A 21,862-nucleotide genomic window follows, 5' to 3' on the forward strand; every position below is an offset into this window, starting at 1 on the left:
GTGAGAGAATACATACATACATATATCACTGAAATACATGTATGTCTCATAGTGAAATGGAACTAATAAGTAGTGACAGTGAAACTGAAAGTGCTCCAGCAACCTTAGTTGAAGAGAGTTGAACTCTGCTGAAACAATTGAGTTGTTGTCAGCATATCATGCGCAGGTGTTTGGTTTTTGCTGCAGTTAGTGTCAACATGTTTCAAGACCTTTGCTTTTTTTGGGTTAAATTTAAACAATGTAGGGGAAGCACACGCTATTGTCTTTAAATTTTTATAAGTATTCCAATAAATATATCTACATAAAATAACATTTAAGGGCACAATCCTAAAGCTGTTAGACAGCAGCTAGATGGCCATAGGATTGGTCAGTTTCCGGCAACTGACCTTGGAACCTATGCTCCAAGGTTGGTTCCCAATGAACCACCTCCTCGCCCTTCCCCCTCTGCCTCGTAGGCAGTGCGGATCGTCCCTGGGCTCTGCGCTTGGATGAGCAGCACGGAGCGGGGCAAAAGGAGGTGTTCCCAGGGGCGGGGAGTTCGTTTCTATGCGTCGTCCGGCCTTCCCACCCTGCGCTCTGAGGTCCTGCGGCCAGACAGCCGAAATCGTCCGTTTTGCTGCAAATGCGGGGCAACTGGAGCTCAGAGGAGAGGATCCCCTCCAGGCTCCTCCCACTGTACATTGGATAGGAGGTTGCCCTTGAGTTCAGAGGCAGCTGTCTCTCCATGTAGGATTGCTCCCTAAATCACATTAAGTGTGCTTTAGTGTTGTTCTTCCAATATTTTGAGTCAAATGCTTGTGGTTTTTTGGACAAAAAATTGACATGGGGTACTTTTTTACCCTTGTTATTTGCTAATACAAGTAAAATAAATGTGCTAAATTAGATCTCTCTAGGGCATTTGAAAATGTTCCTATGCAATTTACACTATGCAAATTAATCTTATTTGTGCTGGAAATTTTTCCAATTCAAAATTTTCCAGAAAACCCTGTTGCCCAGTGTGTCTAATTGCGTAGCCCATATATAATCTCTTTATGTTGAATGTACATATCCTTAATTGCTCTGCAGTTCCCGTTGGAAGTCCAGACGCTACTTCCACAAAATAATGCAGATGAATCTCATCCTAGTCCTCAGTTTTGTAAGACTTGCCCCTCACTTTGTGCAGAACCGTCTGGTCATGTGTTAGCACGTAATGCTACACCATAATTTTGCACTCCATGCATTAGTAGAAAAGTGTTCCCTTACCATCTCTTCTTCCAAAGTGACTAGAAGTAGGAATAAGCCAGAACTCATTTTTGCTTTCGCAGATTCCTGGCTTGTCATTAACATGTGAACCAGGATTTGTGGATTAAAGTAAACGCTAGGTTGGGGGGGGGGGACTATGACCTCACCACCTAAAAATGAAGGCATAGAACTTGACTCACACTGGTGGATCCAATAGCTATTAAGCCATCAGGCACTTCGGATAATCAGATCAGGTGCCTGTATGTGTAGGGCATCCCGAGGTGGGCTTGGGACAGTCACAAACTATCTTAAAAGTCCTGCAGGATGCACAGAACTATTTAGGCCCCAGGTACACAAGGTGACCTCCAGAGCAGGAGATGGTTTCTCATTTACTATACCCCAGAGTATATCTCCAGATCTTACTGCTAAAATTCTGAGCCAGTTACGACCACGAAGAGAAGAATTTATAGCCCATTTAATGTCCATTAAGAAAACACTGGAGGAAATAGGAGAACATATGACAGGAGTAAAGAAAACTGCCAATGAAGCCCTAGGAAACAGCCACCAATGTGCAGAAACACATCAAGATACTTTCTAAGAGGAAGGAAGAACTGCATGCCAAAATAAATGAGTTGGAAAATCTTGGTTGCAGGACTAATACCTGTTTTTTTTAGGGTTTCCAAACCACGTAGACAGATCTGACACTCCGGGGTTTCTGCAAGAATGGCTAGCCACAATACATCCAGATCTTCCTCCTTAAGTGCTATTTATTGAAAGACTACGTGTTTTCAGAGAGCACAGTGGACAACAACAGAGTGGTACCATTGCTTGCTTTGTAGTTACCAAGACTAAATAAACTTTATTAGACTTATCTTGTGATGGTATAGAGCTGAACAACCAGGAAGCCAAGCGTTTCAAGATCTGTGAGCAGAAACCCCGCCGTGCAGGACCAAACCAAAAGGGGCAACTGCTATTTTGATGGAAGCAGGAATTAAATATACCTGGGGGTTCCCTTTTCACCTGTTGCAGTGAAGGAGAGCTTCCAGCTGTTGAAAGATTTGAATCTTCCTACCCCTCTTAGGGAGTTTTACTGGGCCAGCAGGATCACTCTTCGGATACAGAGAATGAAGAGACTGAAGTTTGGACCCAAACAGCGGCCAGATTCGAGAAGACAAGCATGGAAACACTAAATGTCTGGTCAAGCTGATTATTTTCTTTTATAAGCTGAACTTAAACAATCTTTTTTAGTAGGGGACAGAAAAGAAACTCTAGTTTGTTAAACAAGCCAACAAAACATCCTGGAATTTGTTGTCAACTTGTTTTGCAATTGATTATGTTAAACCATGATTCCTGGTTTGCACATAATGACAAGCCTTCTCTTGGTATGACTGCTATTGTTGCTGTTACTGCTGTTAACATTGTTGCTGGTTTTATTGTTGGCTTTTATTGTTGTTTTTATTGTTTTTATGTTTTCATCACTTTTAATATTTTAACTGTTTTTATGTATTATAAGATGCCTTGGGAGGGCTTCCACCGAAAGGCAGCAATATTTTAAATAAAATAACCCAGGCATCTACTGAAGTGAAACTGAATTCTAGTTTGTTTTTCTTCCTGGTCACATGGGAGGGAGGGAGGAGTGTGTGACACCAGGACTTTTTTGTATAACTACAGTAGCTTTAAAGATCATAGTCTAGTGTGATGGGTTTCCTTGTCCAAAGAGAGAACGATGAAAGCATCACTTGATGTTAAATCTGCAGTTGGAGTGAAGCCCCTTCTTGTCCATTCTCCCCCTCCCGCTCAGCCAAACCCCAATAAAGTAATTAAAACTCCTGGAGATGTGCCCTTTTAACCTTAAATGACCAAAAAATATTGGAATATGTAACAGGGAAGCTAGCTGTTCATTTTTCTTCAGAGAAGAAGCTGCTTGTTTCTTACGTGGATTTGAATTGTAACTTTTAATGGCATTAACATGAACTTCCTTGTGTTTTTCTTGAGAAAAGAAAGGTGCTATATTTGTATTTTAAAAAATTAGATAGTATATAATATCATGAGTTCACACGCAATGGAGTTAATGTTGCTCTTCATCATGTACTATACACAGATATAAAATTTCCAGAAAAGTTGAAACCATGGAAAAAATGGAAATTTTGGGGGAAAACAAAAATAAGCAATAGAGGGGGTGGGGGCGTTTAGTGCTCTTTACAGAACTAAAGTCACTTCATTGCTTTAGGACAGCCTTCCCCAACCTGGTGCCCTCCAGATTTTTTGGACTTTAGCTCCCATTATCCTCAGACAGCATGGCCAATGGTCAGGAATGCTGGGTGTTCTAGTCCTAAACATCTGGAGGGCATCAGGTTGGGGAAGTCTGCTTTAGGAACATAAAATATATTGATTGACTGGGTGGTTAAGAAGCTACTCACAGTAGCTTAGAAACCACCATGGTTTATTGTGTTGCCTGTGAGCAGTTTTCCCCTGCCAGGGTGGCTTCTTAAGCCAACATAAGCCACTCTGATAAGCCATGGTCTTCAATGAGGTTTATTTAAATCATCGTGGCTTATGTCATCTGGTGCTCCACAGTGGCTTAAAAAATTGTTTAAAGATCACCTACAAGGTCACTTGGCAAGAGTGGTCAAAACCGATGCTGCTGCTCTGCTCTGGCCAGCAGATTTCTGTTTCTGAGATCTGCCTAGCAGCCAGGTACAGATAGCCAATGAAGGAAGCTCTGAACCACCCCTGAAACACCAAACCGCTACTGCAACATAATGGAAACTAAAGATAAGGAGCAGCATCATATAGCGCTAATTATCCTATATCTCAAGTGCACAATTGCAAGTTTGCGCTACTGTGAAATAAGGCTACAGCGGCATAGTACACAGTGGGAAAAGAAACGTGTCAAAAGCATGCTACTGCCAGTGGGGGAAACCAAAGGTAGGGAAAAGGATGCATGATTTTGATGGAGCATTAGGTGCCTCCCTACTAGGGGAAGCTGTGTATGAATTTTTGTCCCAATCCTGCAAACTTCCAAAGGTTTATTGCTGCCACCCCTTTTTGGTATACACAGGGTTTTTGCTTTTCTGTGTGTAATTGCACAGGGTTTTGATGGTGCATCCAGTGCATCCCTACTAGGGGAAACTGTGTATGGCCTTTAGTCTCAGTCCTGCAAACTTTCAAGGGTTTATTGCCACCACCCCCTTTTTGGTGCAAATGGGGTTTTCGCTCCTTTGGGCTGCTCAGAGAGGAACATGATGTAGCTGCAGCATGAGGGCAGGGAATGGTATCCAGCACAAACCAAGGCATCCTGGCTGAGCAGGAGGACTGTAGAGGGAGGAGGGGTGAGTGTGGGGAAAATAAGCTATGCACAGTAGCTTATTTGTATGATCATGTGGGGGATGGTTTATAAGCTACTGAGAGTAGCTTATAAACCACCATGGCTTAAAGTGATGTGCGAACCTGCCCATTATGTATAACTTGGGTTTCTCATAAATTATCATTAAAATTAAAAAAGAGTTCAAAGTAAACTCAGTAAATTGGTAATTGTCTGAATAAACTATACTTTTAAATTTACTATAAAAATGTAATTCTATGAGAAAACCAAATACATTACATATTTTAGGTTCCTATTTTATGTCTGACCAGAGGGAACTTCAGCAAGTAGTTACTGGAACCTCTAAATCACCATAGAAGCCAGAAGAAGCAGGAAGAACTTGAGGCAGAAGAGGACTGGTAAACGGCATCTGTTCCTGTTTTTAAGGATGTTTAGGGAAATTCCTAAATCTGTTCCTGTTTGTGAGGTGAAGTTTAGGGAAATCTGATCTGAAGGAAAAGATGTTGAGATTTTATTTAGCTGGGAAAGACTCAGCTTAAGAATGGTAAACAACTATATTCAATTTAAGAACTTTTAAGCAATCTCAACCTCTTATTTGAAGAGTGACATTTTATTCACTTTTGTTCATTAACAGAAATCTTATTTTTTGTTTATTTTGTAAGGTTGTCTCTAGTGGTGGTATCATTCCCAAGCCTATGCCATAGAAACCAGGCTTCTGAGTTTCTTTTAGGTAGAAAGTTTATTCTAGTAGTAGCAGTTAAAAGGTTTTATAGCTGATGTAGCATGCTTAGTTTTAAAGTCTAATTGAGAACTTTATTAAAAATTGTGGCAGTGAATTCTATAGACTCAAGCCTCAAAGTTAATTTAAAAAAAGGAAAGAAACATAGGTGGAATAACCCACATCCTGTTCCGTTGCATCTGGAGGCAGTCGCGGGATAACCTACAGTGTTTCACATGTGGGTTTTAGATGAGAACTGCATTAATTGACTACTACAACATCTAACCAGAACAAGCCCAGAAACACAGAACTCTATAGAACAAAAGCCCAAACTGTCAACAATGTAAATTTTCTTCTGTATTATCATATGATGACTCTACTCACATGATGGGAAACTGAGCATGACTTGGAGCATCCCTAAATGTCTAATGGTAAAAGATTCATTAGAGCAATACTTTTAATAAGGAATGGAAGAAATAACTATGCAGACAACCTTATAGAGAGGATTAAAAAACATTTCCCCCCATTGTTTCATTATTTCCAGAAATTTTACAACTCTAGTTTTTCTATAAAAGTCTTATTAAATAGTTCTGAGAAATCATTTGGTGGCCGGGAGGGGGGTGGGGGAAGAGGCTGGGTAACAATATATAAACATTTTATCTTAAATATTTTATTTATTCTAAAATAAAATATTTCAAAATCCAAAGCTGTTCAATTTTTCAAATTTTGGGGGGAAAAACAAAAATGGTCCTTGGGAAAATAAAATGGTTTTTTTTTTCCAGAGTTTTTCTGGGTTTTTTCTGGGTCCTCACATCCCTAATTATGCATACATCCCAATAAATGATTTTGGTTTTGGAATGATCTGTTTTGGTTAAGAGGTGCTAATTACAAAAGTGGGTAATTTTAACAAAAAAAAACCCAACAACCCCTATTGTGTCTAGATAATTGCTCTACTGGGAAGTTGTCCTTCCTAATATATGATTTCAGTACTTAACTGAAAATTACAGATTATGGCTGAATTTGTAGAATTGAAGTAGTACTTGAGTTAATGTTGTGTTTTTATCCTGTAGTAAAAGAAAATTTACTTGTCACTGGCTAAGTGGAAAAGCGTACTCTCTAATTACAATTGAGGAAACATAATGTGTCAGTTTAAACATTGCAGGCATACCAACAAAGTCTAAGGTAATTTTCTTAAATGGTATAAATGTAAAATCCTGCAATCAGTTTTAAATGATTTGAGACACCTTTGTAATTTCCACTTGGCTACACATCTGTCCATGAGAATGACACTGGGGCACAAGGTTGACTTTATTCAAATAACAATTTGCAAGGCAAGTGTAAATACTGTCTGTTTTTATCGTGCTTGTATTTATATGTGTAAAAGCATATGCTGCCACCAGTGTTCAGTCCCTGTTTTGGGGAGGCAATGTGCTCTAATTAAAATTTTCAAGCTTCAGTGTTCATAGTAGAGAATGCCATCCTCATGGGGATTTAGAGTGCAATGTACCGGAATCCTTAGAAAACCTGAAAGGAGTTTTTCTGGTATGAAGTGTGGTGGTTCGTTTAAAAAGCAAAATAAAAACTTACCAAGAACTATACAAAAAGAAAACACAATAAGTGTCATCAGGCTCAGTATGAATATCAGTGCTTCTAATCTAGTACTCATATTTTGTTTTTTTGTGCTTATTTTGGCAGCAAAACTAGGCAGCCCAGTTGAGCTCCAAACATTGGATACAGAGATAGGGGCTGTGCACACACCGCCAAGGTACACGCCCAGCGCTCCAATTGGATTCTGCCCATAGCGGTGTTAGTGTTCTTGGGGGGTTTTCCTTCTAGGATTTTATGTGACACACTTTGGGGAGCACTTCAATCAAGTGTAAAATGATACTCTGAAGAGCTGACATGAATATAGTTCAGAACCCAATGCTTAATTACTAAGTGATTGTATTTTCTCCATAAATCCACTTTACAACAAAAGTTCTATAAAATACATTTGGAAGAGCATGGCAGAATTGTTAGTATGTTCTGAATACTTAAAGTTGTGAAAAAGCTTATAGTTACCTTTATGTGGTTTAATTAGTTTAAACTTTAGAAGATGGTACAACAATCCTAATGGGATGTTAGTTTGGTTCTCTTACCACCACATAAAGTAGCCGCTTTCATATTACCAAAATGTCCTTAAAATTGTGCACTGGTTTAATGTTAGTGAGAATTTTCTATTAGTATTTATAGATCTTCTGTTTTAAATTTCTAGGCACATACTGAAGTTTCATATTCAGAGAATATTTTTATTTAACTATAGATGCTAAAAACATTGTTGAAGAATCAACACTTTATGTCTGTGGAATTACGTGTGTTTTCATTGGCTGCATTCTCACATCATGTTAAATCATAGTTTAGTGGAACACACATGAGCAGGAATGAGCCTAGTGTGAGCAACCATAGTGAGCCTAGGCTTGCATACTTCCTCCTCTCCTCCCATGCTGCTAGAAGAAGGAGTTCAGAAGCTTTCACTTTACCTTAACCTCAGTTTGTCATGTCATCTGGAGCAACAAACTCTGGTTAACATCATCTATAGTTAGTTTAAAGCAAGACAACATCAAACCATGGTATCTGAAGCTGGCTTGTTTAAACTTACTGTAGGTATTGTTAACCACAATTCCTGGTTTGAATGACACACAAGAAGCTCTGGTTAACTAAAAGTGGAGGCAAAATTCTCTGAACTCCTGCTGCTGGCTGTGCTCAGGGTTCATTGCAGCCTGTTCCTGCTTGCAGACATCTTATTAACATGGTCATTGTGTCTACATGATGAGAAAAAAAAAATCCTGACATCAGGTTTTCAGTACCCTATGCAGTTTTAAGTTTATACAGGGTTGAAATTTTCAGAGACCTTGAGAGCAAGCCCTGGAAGATTACCAATTGCTGGTCAAGTTTACTGGTTAAGTTTGCCAATTCAGCGAATAGGATGGATGTTAAACAATCTGATTTGATCCACCCCAAGTTATTTTTAATCCTCTTCCATTTCTATGGGAGACTTAAGTATATGCTTAAATCTCTTCCTTTGAAATGTGTGGGGCTTAACTACTTATCCTTAGCTGGTTCCCATGCAAAGATATTTAGATTATGTTAGGTAGTCTCTGTATAAGCACTTAACCAGCTGAGGTCATCCAAATATACCTATTATTAACTCAATAATACCTATATTACTTACAGAGACATATATTTTTCAGAAATTTTGAAACATGGAGGGGAAAATGCCTTTGTTTTTTGTGGGGGGCAAGGGGAAACTCGCATATTTGGGGGGAAATAGAAAAATATGCAGTACTTTTTGGGGGAGTAGTCCTAACAGAACTAAAGTCACTTTGTTACTTTAGGAACATAACATAGGTTATGTATAGTTTGGTTTTCTCATAAAATAAAAGCATTTAAAAGTAAACTAGTACATTTGTAATTGTCTGAGTAAATGTTTAAACTGAATATACCAAGATTATGATTTTATGGGTAAACCACATTATACATAATACATTTTAGGAACTTCAATTAGCAGTCCTGGAAACAATTGATTATTCTAGAAGCCAGAAGAAGCAGAAAGAGCTGGAGGTAGCATCTGTTCCTTGTGAGGTATTTGTTGGGGTAGAATTTAGGGAAATCTATTCTGAAGTAAAAGCTAGAGAGCTTCGGCTATTGGGCGGTATAGAAATAAATAAATAAAATAAAGAGAGCTTATTTTGTTGGGGAAGACTCTTATCTATTAGGAATGGTAAGCAGCCATATTTTAGTTAAGAACTTTTCAGCAACCTCAGTTCAACTATTTGAAGGGTGACATTTTGTTACCTTTTCAGAAAATTCTCCTTAATAATTGTCTTAATTTTTGTTCATTTTGAAACGTCTCTAGTGTTGGGGCCGGTACCGTGTCTACACCACAGGAACCAGCCTAGTGAGTTTCTTTTAGGTATAGATGGTTTATTTTGGTGGCAGTGGTTAAAGATTTTATAGGGTGAGGCAGTGGTTAAAGATTTTATAGGGTGAGGCAGCATTCTCTAACGGTGATGTCTAATTGGGAACTTTATTAAAAATTGTGGCAGTGAGTTCCATAGACCCAAGCCTCAAAGTTATTTTTTTAAAACAAACGTAGTTGGGATAACCCACAGGTTACATCACATCTGGTGGCTGTGGCAAGATAACATACAGTGGGCAGTATCCAGTAGTGCTATTCTGCAAACTCCAACTAAACTCCATTGTGCAAATGTAACTTTAGTTGGATTCTCCTCTTGCACATAGTTCATACCATATAACATTAGTGAAGGAGAGCTTCCAGGTGTTGAAAGATTTCAATCATCCTACCCCTATTAGGGAAGGATTACTGGTCCAGCAGCTGGCACAATGCTAGCAGAATGACACAGTTGAATTCTGCCCAAAGGCAGTAAAAAGTCTTCAGTTTTTCACAAGAATTCCAACAAAAATGTCTACTTAATATATTTAAACCACATAAAGTGTGCTTTAATTTTTCCCGTCAAGTGTTTCAGGTCAAATACTTGTGGTGTATTGGGCCAAAAGCGTAATATGGGGTACTTTTTTTAGTTTCGTTTACTAAATACAAGTAAAATAAACATGCTAAATTTGCTCATTCTCTAGGGCACTGGAAAGTTTTCCAATGCAAATTACCCTATGTAAATGAGGATAATTGAGGGGCCATGGTGGCTTAGTGGTTAAGACGCTGAACTGCAGACTGGAAGGTCGGCAGGTCAGCAGTTCGAGACCCGAGTGCTGCGTGATGGAGTGAGCTCCTGTCTTCAGTCCCAGCTTCTGCCAACCAAGCAGTTCGAAAGCAAGAAATTGCAAGTAGATAAATAGGTACCGCCTCGGCGGGAAAGGTAACAGCGTTCCGTGCACCTTGGTGTTCAGTCATGCCGGCCACATGACCACGGAAGTGTCTTCGGACAGCGCTGGCTCTTTGGCTTAGAAACGGGGCTGAGCACCGTACCCTAGAGTCGGACACGACTGGTTGGGGACACCTTTACCTTTTACCTTTTTAAATGAGGATAATTAGTCTAATTTGCATTGGAAAAATTCCAGAAAATTTTCTGAAGCCATTTTTTAATTTAAATTTTTCCAGAAAACTGACATCATGGTGACCCAGTTCACACAATCAAACAACCCATAGTTCATTATCCATGGGTTGTTTGTGAGCACGCTGAAGTGAAGGAGTATGCTGGTTCCCACCTGCTTACCCGCTCCCACTTAACCCAGGAATGTGGTGTTTTGTGACATGTGAACCCAGAAACTCTTGAGTTGTTTAGGGCTTAAACAACCCAGAGTTCGTTGTGTTAACTCAGGGTTGTTTAACCCCCAAACAACCCATAGTTTCAGGGTTTGCACGTCACAAAACAAACCAGGAATGGGGCAGGTTGTTAAATGTAAGCGAAACTGGCAAGCGGGCAGGAGGCCCCTGCCAGTTCTTGGGTTAAACAATTCAGGAATTGGCTGTGTCGTGCAATCCGAGTCTCTGTGGCCTGCTGTCGCTGTGTCATAACCTTCAATATACACATTTATGTATGGATGTTAGGTGTTTTCCTTAGTCTTATTAACATAGAATTATACTGAATTTTTACTTTTGTTTGCCAAATGTGCCAGAAGTCAAGTGTGTATTGAGGGAGCTTTGGCTATTGGGCAGTATAGAAATAAAAATAAATAAATAAAATGTATGAGAGAATGCTGTTTTAGTGTACACTATGGTATACAAGCTGCTCAGTGTGCCTTGGTGCAGCTTTGCTTCTAGTCTACTCAGCCGAAGAGCAGGCAGAAGTATAATGCAAGGAGGAATGGGCAGAAGGTAGATTTCCAGATGTTTTGAAGCTCCATAAGCTTCATAAGTAGGAGCGGGTAGTTAGTGGGCAAAATAGTGTTTATTATTGAGATGGAAAGTAAATATATGTGCTCTGTAGGTAGGCATAAATATTCATAATTTGAGAACTGAATGTCTTGCAGATAGAGCTCAGGTAGTTGGAAGAAATAAAATAGTACAATATGAATTCCATGGATGATCCTAGTGATGTACATTATATCATCACCTTGATAGTAACACTACAATACATTACTTGTGTCTTTTATAATGCTTAAAGGTCAGATGTTTTCCTTATGGCAGCTTTTTACATATAGAGGAAGCCTTTAATCATTGGAATCTGATAGTGGTCATGATTTCATTTTAAGTGAATTAGAAATGTATTCCATAACATGTTTTTGTTAAATTCTCTTAAACGTGGTTATTTTTAAAGAGAGTATAAATTTAAGAAAACATTTAAAAATTCAACTTAAATGAATTTCTTAAATATACTTATTATTCTGCACCATTTGCAAGTAGGAAAGAGTGAAGACATTCAAGGCTGTACCATCCTATATGTACAGTAAACTGACGACCACCACCCTTCGCAATATTCTGTTGTCTCTTTGGGAGAGTTTCTTTGTTAAAACAAATGTAAATTGCTTGACTAAGATGTCTGGAATGCATCACCGACATTAGCAATGGTGACTAATAAGATTAGTGAAGCAACATTAGAATTCATCAGATCCAAGAAGAGACATTCATATTCCATTGCTTTTTGCAGTGGTAGGAAATGTTTAAAATTTTTCCATTAAATCTTTTTAGTATTAAAATAAATCGTTCAAAGGACCATGTAAGCACCAAAATATTTCATCATAGGATAATGTATCTGTCAACTGACATACACAAAAATGAATGAATACTTGGATATTGTGAATTATTTTGTTCAACCGATACATTAATCTTTCAAACTCTTGAGACTAGATATTCCAGCTATATGGTATGTCATCTAATAAATATCACTAGAAGCTGATCTTGCATTACTCTTTAGTCCGGTCTCAGGGAACTGTGAGAATAGCATAAAGTGAATGCATGCTGCCGTACTCTTCGTAGAGTACGTACTCGTAGAAGAGGCCTGCATGCATTGAGGGACTGGCTCCCCTGTGATATCAAAGGCTCTTCCTCTGGACGTTCAGCTTCTGTTTAAAAAGTCTTAAGTCCCTATCCTTATATCTGGAGAGATGTATGAAAAAACTGGTCAGTAAGAAATCAGTCTGCTTGTTTATTAACTGGGACTGGGCAAAGGGACCACATTACTCTTTGCCAAATTGTAGTATGTGACCATTAGCTTCTGGGCCCTGTTCCAATCTGAGTTTTCTTTTAAAGATCTAAAGAACATGGGTCCATCACACTCACAGTGCTTCCTTCCCATATGAACCTGCATGTTCACTGAAATGTGGAGGGTCTGCTTTATATTCCAGCTATTTGGGTAGTGCCTTCAATTGACTGCCTATAGCAGGGTTTTCACTGTAGTTCTGCTAAGTCTTTGACCCACCCTCCCTAAAATATTCTGCTTGTGATAATTTTTCCTTAATTTTTAAATCACCAGGTTACTTACCCCTTGCCTAAGGTTGACAACTTATTCATCCACCTTGTTTAGATGGCTAATGATGTCTTTGTATATTGGCTCCATCTCATTTTTAGTAGGAATGGAACCTCTTGATATATTCTTTTCCACTGCAGATCCTAATCTTAGTCAGATCATCATAATCAATATTGCCTGACATTTAGTTCCAGTCCTTTAAAACTTGGAAAGTTAAGACTACTTTCATATCTTGCTTTAAAATGCCACTTTTTAGAAAGTAGTTGGGTTGCCTCCATTATCAGGTTTATAGTTGGTAACTGATTTTGAGCTTTTCTGGACAGTGAAACATTTATTGAAATAAGAAGACTGCATATACGTTAGACTTGAAATTTTGTAAAGCTACAGCTTTAGGCTTTATAAATCAGTTCTACTTTCTACAGATTACTGCCCTGTTGATGCTTTATAATTCTGGGTGGTAGCACTGGCTGCGTGGAGCTGATGATGTTCTGGGAACTGGAGATTGTTGCATGCTGCTTTCTCAGGATTATTGTGTCACACGTGTCTGCTTTTTTTCTCTACTAATAATTAAAGACTTAGGCTGTGATCGAGGGAGCTGTTTTTGTGCAAGACAGTAACTGCTCATACTGCTTTGTGCACAGATGTGCAAGCCCTTGCATAAGCAATTGTGGTAAGAGAACAGTCAGCTATGTAAAACAGTATGTGCATACATAGGCAGCTCGATTTTATTTATTTTTATTTATTGCACCTAAGATTGTTACATAAGCTGCTTGCCTGAGAAAAATTGCTGCTCCGCACACAAAACAGTTTCCCTGGTTTTCACCCCAGTGGTGAATGTAATTGGCTTATAAATAAATAATAGGTATAGGTTCCTATGATAGTGAGTGACCTAAGACTACTTTTCACCACTTTCTATTTTACTTCTTGGAGTAAGTGTGAAACTTGCAGCACTTGAATATTTTTATCTGTCTTTTAATTCATACTCACATTTAGTTTAAAAGTTAAGTTGTATTATATCACTCTGCTACTAAATGCTTGAGAATCCCCTGCTTTGGGTGTAAGGTGGTTAAAAACGCATGACTGCTTGAGAAGGTGTTGTTAATAAGATTACTATAATTGTGAGATCACCCTATCAAACAGACTTGCTTTGATATGAACTCTTGTATCTGTTGAGTGCAGCTGCATTACTGTGGGCGGTTCAGACATGTAGCACTGCCTCTGCATAGGTGTCTTGTGGTTTGTGCTTTTCTATGTGGAAAAGGTAGTTCATAAACTAGAAATACGCATACACCTACTTATACATGATACTCAGATCACAATGATTGTGAAAGCTTCAAAAAAAAGTATTCAGTGATCATGGGAATTGCAGCAATTGCATTTAATATGTGTACTTCCAGTTTACATGGTGCTACTTCCTTGTGGATGTATGTAAACCAAGAACCAACTGCATGGAGGTTGTTACCACATATCTGAACGGATCTGAATCAGAAGCGGTTGTGCTGAGTATGAATTATTATTAATTTCTTCAGAAATCTGTTGTTTTCTTCAAAGTTTTGACTAAAGTTACATCTTAACTCTTACCAAAAAAAAGGAAAGGTAGCTGTATTGACCAGTGATGTAGGGTAGAAAATTTTTCAGTGCTTAATTTTTCCATGGAAATTTTCCCATTTCGTACATTCATTAGTAATGACGAATTGATGCCAATTGCAAATACAACATTAAGCAAGCTTGGCAGTTTCAAAGTCGTAATTAATGTTTTTCAGGTGATTATCCCTAGAAAGTGTATGACAAAATACGTATATATAACTGAAATACATATAAGTCCCAATGTGAACTGGAACTAAAACTGAAGGTGCCTCAGCAACTGTACTGGAAGAGTTGAACTTTGTTGACATACATGAGTGGTTGTCAGCATATCATGCTCTGTTCTTTGGGTTGCTAAAATTAATTAGTGGAGCCTTTCCCAACCTGGTGTCCTCCAGATGTGTTGGATTACATGGACTACATCCATGCTGACTGAACAATGCTGGGAGTTGTAGTCCAGCACATGTGGAGGTTATCAGGTTAAGGAAGGCTGAATTAGTGTGTCAACACTTTTCAATACCTTTTGTTTCTTTCTTACATTTAAATAATGTAAGGGAACTACATGCTATTATCTTTATATTTTTCATAGGTATTCCAATAAAAAATAACTACATAGTATAACATTTAAATCACATTGTGTGCTTTAATTTCCCCCTCAAATATTTCAGGTCAAATTCTTGTGTATTGGGACAAAAAATTAACATGGGTACTCTTGGCTTTGTTTCCTTTATTTACATGCGGTTTGTTGTTTATTCGGTCAGTCGCTTCCGACTCTTCATGACTTTATGGACCAGCCCACGCCAGAGCTTCGTGTCGGCCGTCGCATGCAGTAAACATGCTAAATTGGATGACTCTTTAGTAATTTTGTGATGCAAATGACCTAACGCAAATTAGCTTAGTTTGCATAGGAACATTTTCCAATTCAAAATTTTCTGGAACCCCATATCACTGGTGCATAAGTAAATTACCAAAATTCATGTTGCTTAGTACCTTTATTAGGCCAACCAAAATATCTCCCCAAAAATACAAAGACTTTTGAGATTATAAAAGGCAAGTTTGGAGCAGGGGAAGGGGAGGGGAAAATGATGACTAAATGGTGTAGTCACACTGTCTGCAACTTTACTGTAGTCCCAAGGTTTTCCCTTGCAGACAGGTCCCATATAAAGAGACTGGGTTGGTTTGTTTTTTTACCGTTCTTCCTTGCTACCTGTAGCCTGGCAAAACAACCCATGATTCTGTGTTTGCACGTAACGAAAACCCATGGTTCAAACAACCCACAGTTCAGAACCTAACAATACACTATGGGCTCTCTTTGTATGTTGTTCGTGGTTAACCCATAGTTAAACCATAATACCAGGTTTGCATGTAACGACAACCCATGATTCAACACACCAAGGTTAAGTAAACCATGGTTTGTTGTTACGTGCAAACCAGGTCAATGTGATGTCAACATCTAGTCTTTGACCTGATTCGCACGATCGAACAACCCATGCTTAATCAACCATGGGTTGGTCATTAGCTCATGGGAGCGAGCATGCTGCCTCCTGCCCTCTTCCCTGTTCCTGTGTTGTCGTGACCTGCAAACTTGGCACTCTGGGTTGTTAAGGGTTAAACAACCCAGACATTTCCCTCATGGTTTATTGTTGGGTTAAAATTCTGCGTTGTTTGACCCTAAACAACCCAGGGTGTCGAGTTCACACATCATAAAAACCCAGGAACAGAGCATTCCTGGGTTATTTCCAGAAGTCGATACAAAGCTGAAGTGGTGAGCAGATGGGAGGCAGCACACCCACTGACTTCTGCACAGCTACACCAATTCCTGGGTTGTTTAATTCAGGGACTGGAGTTATGTGCCAACGAGGTCACAATGGTACATTCAAACGCATGTAGCATTTTCTAAAATTAATAACTAGCCTCAGGAAGCTATGATTTTGGGCAGAGGAGCAGGATGGGGAGGAGAAGAGAAGTGTGTAATCATTTATCTATGAGCTGTCTTTCCACTCAGAATGCTGGGTTCACATATCACAGTAACAACCCAGGAATGGGGCATTCCCAGGTTGTTTACAAAGCAGAAGCTGCCAAGCGAGCAGAAGCAGCTCACTTGCTCAGGCTAACTATGATTGTTTAACCCATAGTTAGCCATTACATATGAACCAGTTCATTTCTTTGCTTTTTTTCCCCTCCCCTTCTCCCCACCCCCCAGTGCCTTTTATAATGTCTTGCCTGATTATGAGGTCTGGAGATCTCAAAAACTTGCACAATTTTGGGGTGATGTTTTCGTTGGCCTAATAAAGGTATTACACAATTAATTTTAACTCTTAATTGTGTTCATCTCTGCCAGCTCCTGACCATAGACCTTTCCTGCAAAATCCACACGGGTTTTCCACTTGAGCATTGTGCCTTGTGGATAGAAAGCAACCTAAGCTTTGAAGTAATAAATCACCCCAGAAGAGATTTGATGCCAACAAAGAAGGCAGCAGCTGTTTCTAAGGGTAGAATTGTCTGTGTAATGTTGGAAAAAGATGTAATTTTCTCCTTACAGATCCTTCTTCTTGATACTTTTTTATATGCTAAGAAGTGTATCACACTTTGTATGACAGTACTTGTGTGATTGTTTCAGATTAAGTTAGATTAAAGGGTGAATTGAAACATGTGCAGCATTAGCCGTCTTACCTTCACTTCAGTTGTTTGTCTTTGCCACATTTCTGATACTTAGCTATTATTGCTGAATTGCTATCTTTGGGAGATTTAAATATTGATTAGATTAGATTAGATTTAATTTATGTATGTATTTAATACATTTGTACCCCACCCTTTAACCAAAAAGGCCCCAGAGCCACTTACAAAGATAAGTAGCATGACAGCCGCCGCCCTTAGGCGTGCTGTCTAAATTTAAAACATGATACACAAAGAATAAGGGATGGGGAAGGAGGGGGAAAGCAAGTTCGGGTTACAGTTATTATATGACCAACTGGGATTAAACAGTTCAGGTAGTTTGCTGGAATGGCTGCCACTAGGTGACTGTTGAGGGAGAGCTGAAAGCATATGGTCTCTCAGGAGAGGTGGTGGGAAAAGTCCAGCTTCTCTTTTCTCCCTCTGTTCTGCAGTCTGTTGCAATGCCTGCTGCTAGGTATTTTTGAATATTTATACACTGCCTTTTGCACAAAAGATCCTCAAGATGGCTTTTAATAGATTGTAATAATACAACACACACAACCCAACTGCCCTTAGTTTTCTGGGCAATGAGTAAGAACTTTTGGAGACACGCTGTTTGTGTCTCTCGCCGGGTTCAGACGATCAGCAGGAGAAACAATGCAGCGTTGGTTGTTTTCCCCGCCCCAACATGTGCTGATCGTGTGACCAGGATTACCCTAATTACCCACGCTGTGTTGCAGCTTGCTATGTTGCCCAAACGGAGCATGCCACGTGGGTGTAGTGACTTTTCACCCACCCTACACCCCCTACTACAGCCATGGGTTCTAGGGTGGGTGAAAAGTTACTGTGCTCGCTCTGTGCACTGGATTCAGACAATACAGCAACCCCTCAATGAGGGTAATTAGGCTAATCCCAGTCATGTGACCAGCATGTGTGGGGGCAACAACCGATGCTGTGTTATTTCCCCTGCTGATCAGCCAAACCCAGCCCCTGTATCTCTCAAAATCCTGAGACTTTAGGAGGATTCAGATTTAATCTGACTTGGTGGAGCCCCTCTTTGATTCAGACACCTCCTGGATCTTAAAACACACCCCTACTTAATGGTGGTTTAGTGGTCTGCCTGTTTAATAGGTCTGTATTTGCCTTTTAAACGTGCTGAAAAAATGAAGGCAGAGGCCTCAGTTTTATTCTGTAGGACTTCTAAATTAATTGAGTTTAAAATCTCAACTACCAGTCTGGATGCCTCATAGCTTTGCATCTGAATGAAGTTTCATCCAATTATTTGGATTTTATCTTCTTAAACCATTTGTTCAGCAATTGCCTTTGGTTTTTTATATAGATTGTACAATTGTCATTTTGTGCGATAAAAAGACTAATCTTCCAAATCACTGGCCAGTAAAGTACATCCTTAAGCTGTTGATATCTGTCAATTGTGACTTGGAGGCGTACGAAATTATGCATGGTGTGGGGAAAGTGGATAGGGAGACATTTTTCTCCCTTATAATACCAGAACCAGGGTTATCCTATGAAACTGATTGGTGGGAGATTCAGGACAGATCAAACAAAGTACTTCCTCACACATCGTATCGTTAAACTGTGGGATTCACTTCTTCAAGATATGGTGATGGTCACCCAGTTAGGGGATTAGACAAATTCATGGTGGATAGAGCTGTCAGTGGCTACTAGTCATGGGGCCATATCCTACTTTCAGGATCAGAGGCAAAATATCTCTGAATACCAGTTGCTGGGGAACAGTTGTGGGGAGAAAACTCTTGTCCAAGTTGTGGCCTTCTCATAGGCATCCGGTTGTCCACTGTGGGAAACAGGATGCTGGACTAGATGGACCTTGGTCTGATCCAGCATGGCTCTTCTTATGTTCTTATGGAGTGGTGTTGTTGTTGTTGTTCAGTCGTTCAGTCGTGTCCGACTCTTCGTGACCCCATGGACCATAGCACGCCAGGCCTTCCTGTCCTGCGCTCTCTCCCGGAGCGTGCTCAAGTTCATATTCATTGCATCCGTGATGCTATCTAGCCATCTCATCCTCTGCCGTCCCCTTCTCCTTTTGCCTTCAGTCTTTCCCAGCATCAGGGTCTTTTCCAGAGAGTTTTCTCTTCGCATTAGGTGGCCAAAACATTGGAGCTTCAGCTTCATTATCTGTCCTTCCAATGAGCACTCAGGGTTGATTTCCTTTAGGATGGACTGATTTGACCTCCTTGCAGTCCAGGGGACTCGTAAGAGTCTTCTCCAGCACCACAGTTCGAAAGCATCAATTCTTCGGCGCTCAGCCTTCCTTATAGTCCAGCTCTCACAGCCATACATTACTACTGGGAAAACCATAGCTTTGATTAGACGGACCTTTGTCGGCAAGGTGATGTCTCTGCTTCTTACTATGCTGTCTAGGTTGGCCATAGCTTTCCTCCCAAGGAGCAAGCGTCTTTTAATTTCATGGCTACAGTCACCGTCTGCGGTGATCTTGGAGCCCAAGAAAGTAAAATCTGTCACTGCTTCCATTTCTTCCCCTTCTATATGCCAGGAAGTGATGGGGCCAGATGCCATGATCTTCGTTTTTTAATGTTGAGTTTCAAACCAGCTTTTGCACTCTCCTCTTTCACCCTCAACAAGAGGCTCTTTAGATCCTCTTCGCTTTCTGCCATTAGGGTGGTATCGTCTGCATATCGGAGGTTGTTGATAATTCTCCCAGCAATCTTAATTCCGACCTCTGATTCATCCAACCCGGCATTTCTCATGATGTACTCTGCATATAAGTTAAATAAGCAGGGTGACAATATGCAGCCTTGTCGTACTCCTTTCCCAATTTTGAACCAATTGGTTGTTCCATGTCTGGTTCTTACTGTTGCTTCTTGACCCTCGTACAGGTTTCTCAGGAGACAGGTAAGGTGGTCTGGTACTCCCATCACTTTAAGAATTTGCCACAGTTTGTTGTGATCCACACAATCAAAGGCTTTAGCGTAGTCAATGAAGCAGAAATAGACGTTTTTCTGGAATTCTCTTGCTTTCTCCATGATGCAGCGAATGTTGGCGATTTGATCTCTAGTTCCTCTGCCTCTTCAAAACCCAGCTTGTACGTACTTCCGGTAGTTCTCGGTTCGCATACTGCTGAAGCCTAGCTTGTAGGATTTTGAGCATCACCTTGCTGGCATGTGAAATGAGCGCAATTGTGCGGTAGTTTGAACACTCTTTGGCGTTGCCCTTCTTTGGAATTGGAATGTAAACTGACCTTTTCCAGTCTTGTGGCCACTGTTGAGTGTTCCAGATTTGTTGGCATATTGAATGCAGCACTTTAACAGCATCATCTTTTAGGATTTTAAATAGCTCGGCTGGAATACTGTCATCATGGAGTGGTGCCTGTGGTATAAAAGCATCAGTTACAGTTCAGTCTGATATATGCTTACATGATACATCAGAAGTAAGTCCCGCTGGGTTCAGTTGGGCTTACTGCTAAGTAAATGTGCATAGGATTCACATCCCATTTTCTTTATTTGGCCACAGTGTTTATTTCTGGTTCCAATAGACCAATTCTGAATTAGGGGTATATAGGAGCTTCTTCCTATTCACAGCAAATTATGTTTTTCAAGCTTAAATCTTTGGGTTTCAGAGGCCCCTAATTTTTTTCGTCTACAGCTTCTCCTGCATATATCCAGTTTTCCAACGGTTAACCTGAGCATAAGGAAGAGATGTGGTGTGGTCTCCCACATGTTTCTGGGCATCCTGTGTTACCCTGGTGGCATTTCTGTTTTTCACATTGCTGAGTTAACGTAAGAACCCAGCTTAAGAGAGAAGACTATGAAGTCCTGTTTCCAGAAACCACCTGTGTAGCACAGTGTAGGAATCACTTTGCCAGGAATCAAGTAGCTCAGTTCCGACAAGTTTGGAGTCTAGAAATGTGCACCTTTTCCACAAGGTGAAATGTTATGCAACTTTAAGGGATCGTAATGGTTGACCTCATTAGTGATAGAGATTCCAGCTGCGAGCATCCTCTTGGACATTTTTAAGTGTCAGTCTTTTGTGAGGTATGCTTTAGGCAAGACTGCACAAGCTTGGCATTAGCAGTGAATTCAAATAACCTATCTGTGGCTAGACAATCAGCGGTACTTTCCTTTACTCTGTCTGGGACTAGTAATGGAGAACATTGGTTGACTCACTGATGATCCATAATAGAAGATAACTCTTCGTTCAGTACTTGAATTTTCTACAGGCTTAGCCAGATGATGAACCCATCAGTATATTGTGTTCTTGACTTGACATGAACAAATTATGTTGGAAGGGGAGAAAATGAATCCTGACATAAAGTCTATGCAGCAATGATGAACATGTTTTGAATTTGCTTCTGAGCAGAATTTTAGACTCCTGGTTTACTCCTAGGATATCCTGGTCTTGGTGTTCAGAGTAGGGCTAGATTACGATTGTATCACTTCCAAATTTTCTAATCTATAGATGTTAAAGATACTTTGTTCTGAAAAATTAAAAATGGTTGTTGGAGCTTGATAGGTAATTTGGATCTTCTCTTAAACACATTGGAAATCTTTCCTTTGCTTCTATCAATTTTAGAAACAATATTTTATATAAATATTCATTTTAGAAATGCCTTGACTTAAAGAACATTTTCATTTTAGGCCTCTGCTTTAGTGTCAGATTCCTAGTTTGTGTTTGGGTAGAAGGTAGATGTTTGGGACTTGAACTCCCAGAAGCCCCTGTCAGCATGACCAATGGTCAAGAATCCTGGGAGTTGAAGTCCAAATCATCTGAAGATCTACTTTCTTCCCACCCCTACCTACTGTATATGTAAATAGTAGTATTTATATTGGACAGTTAGTTCTGTAAATGGTAAAAATATTAAGATGCTTGTCCTGGTATTAGACCAAGGGCTACAATAGTACAGATCCTGATGTAGTAGTATAGTTGATCTGTTAGCGT

General features: G+C 39.7%; 1 protein-coding gene across 8 annotated transcripts in view; it reads left to right on the plus strand.

Moving 5' to 3' along the window:
• Positions 1 to 21,862, plus strand: part of ZZZ3 (zinc finger ZZ-type containing 3) — an 83,960-nt gene that overhangs the window by 13,400 nt on the left and 48,698 nt on the right. The window lies entirely within an intron of this gene.

The sequence above is a fragment of the Heloderma suspectum genome, chromosome 4 (genome assembly GCF_057233095.1).
Source record: "Heloderma suspectum isolate Gila_16-S chromosome 4, 16-S_ref, whole genome shotgun sequence".
Classification (NCBI taxonomy): domain Eukaryota; kingdom Metazoa; phylum Chordata; class Lepidosauria; order Squamata; family Helodermatidae; genus Heloderma; species Heloderma suspectum.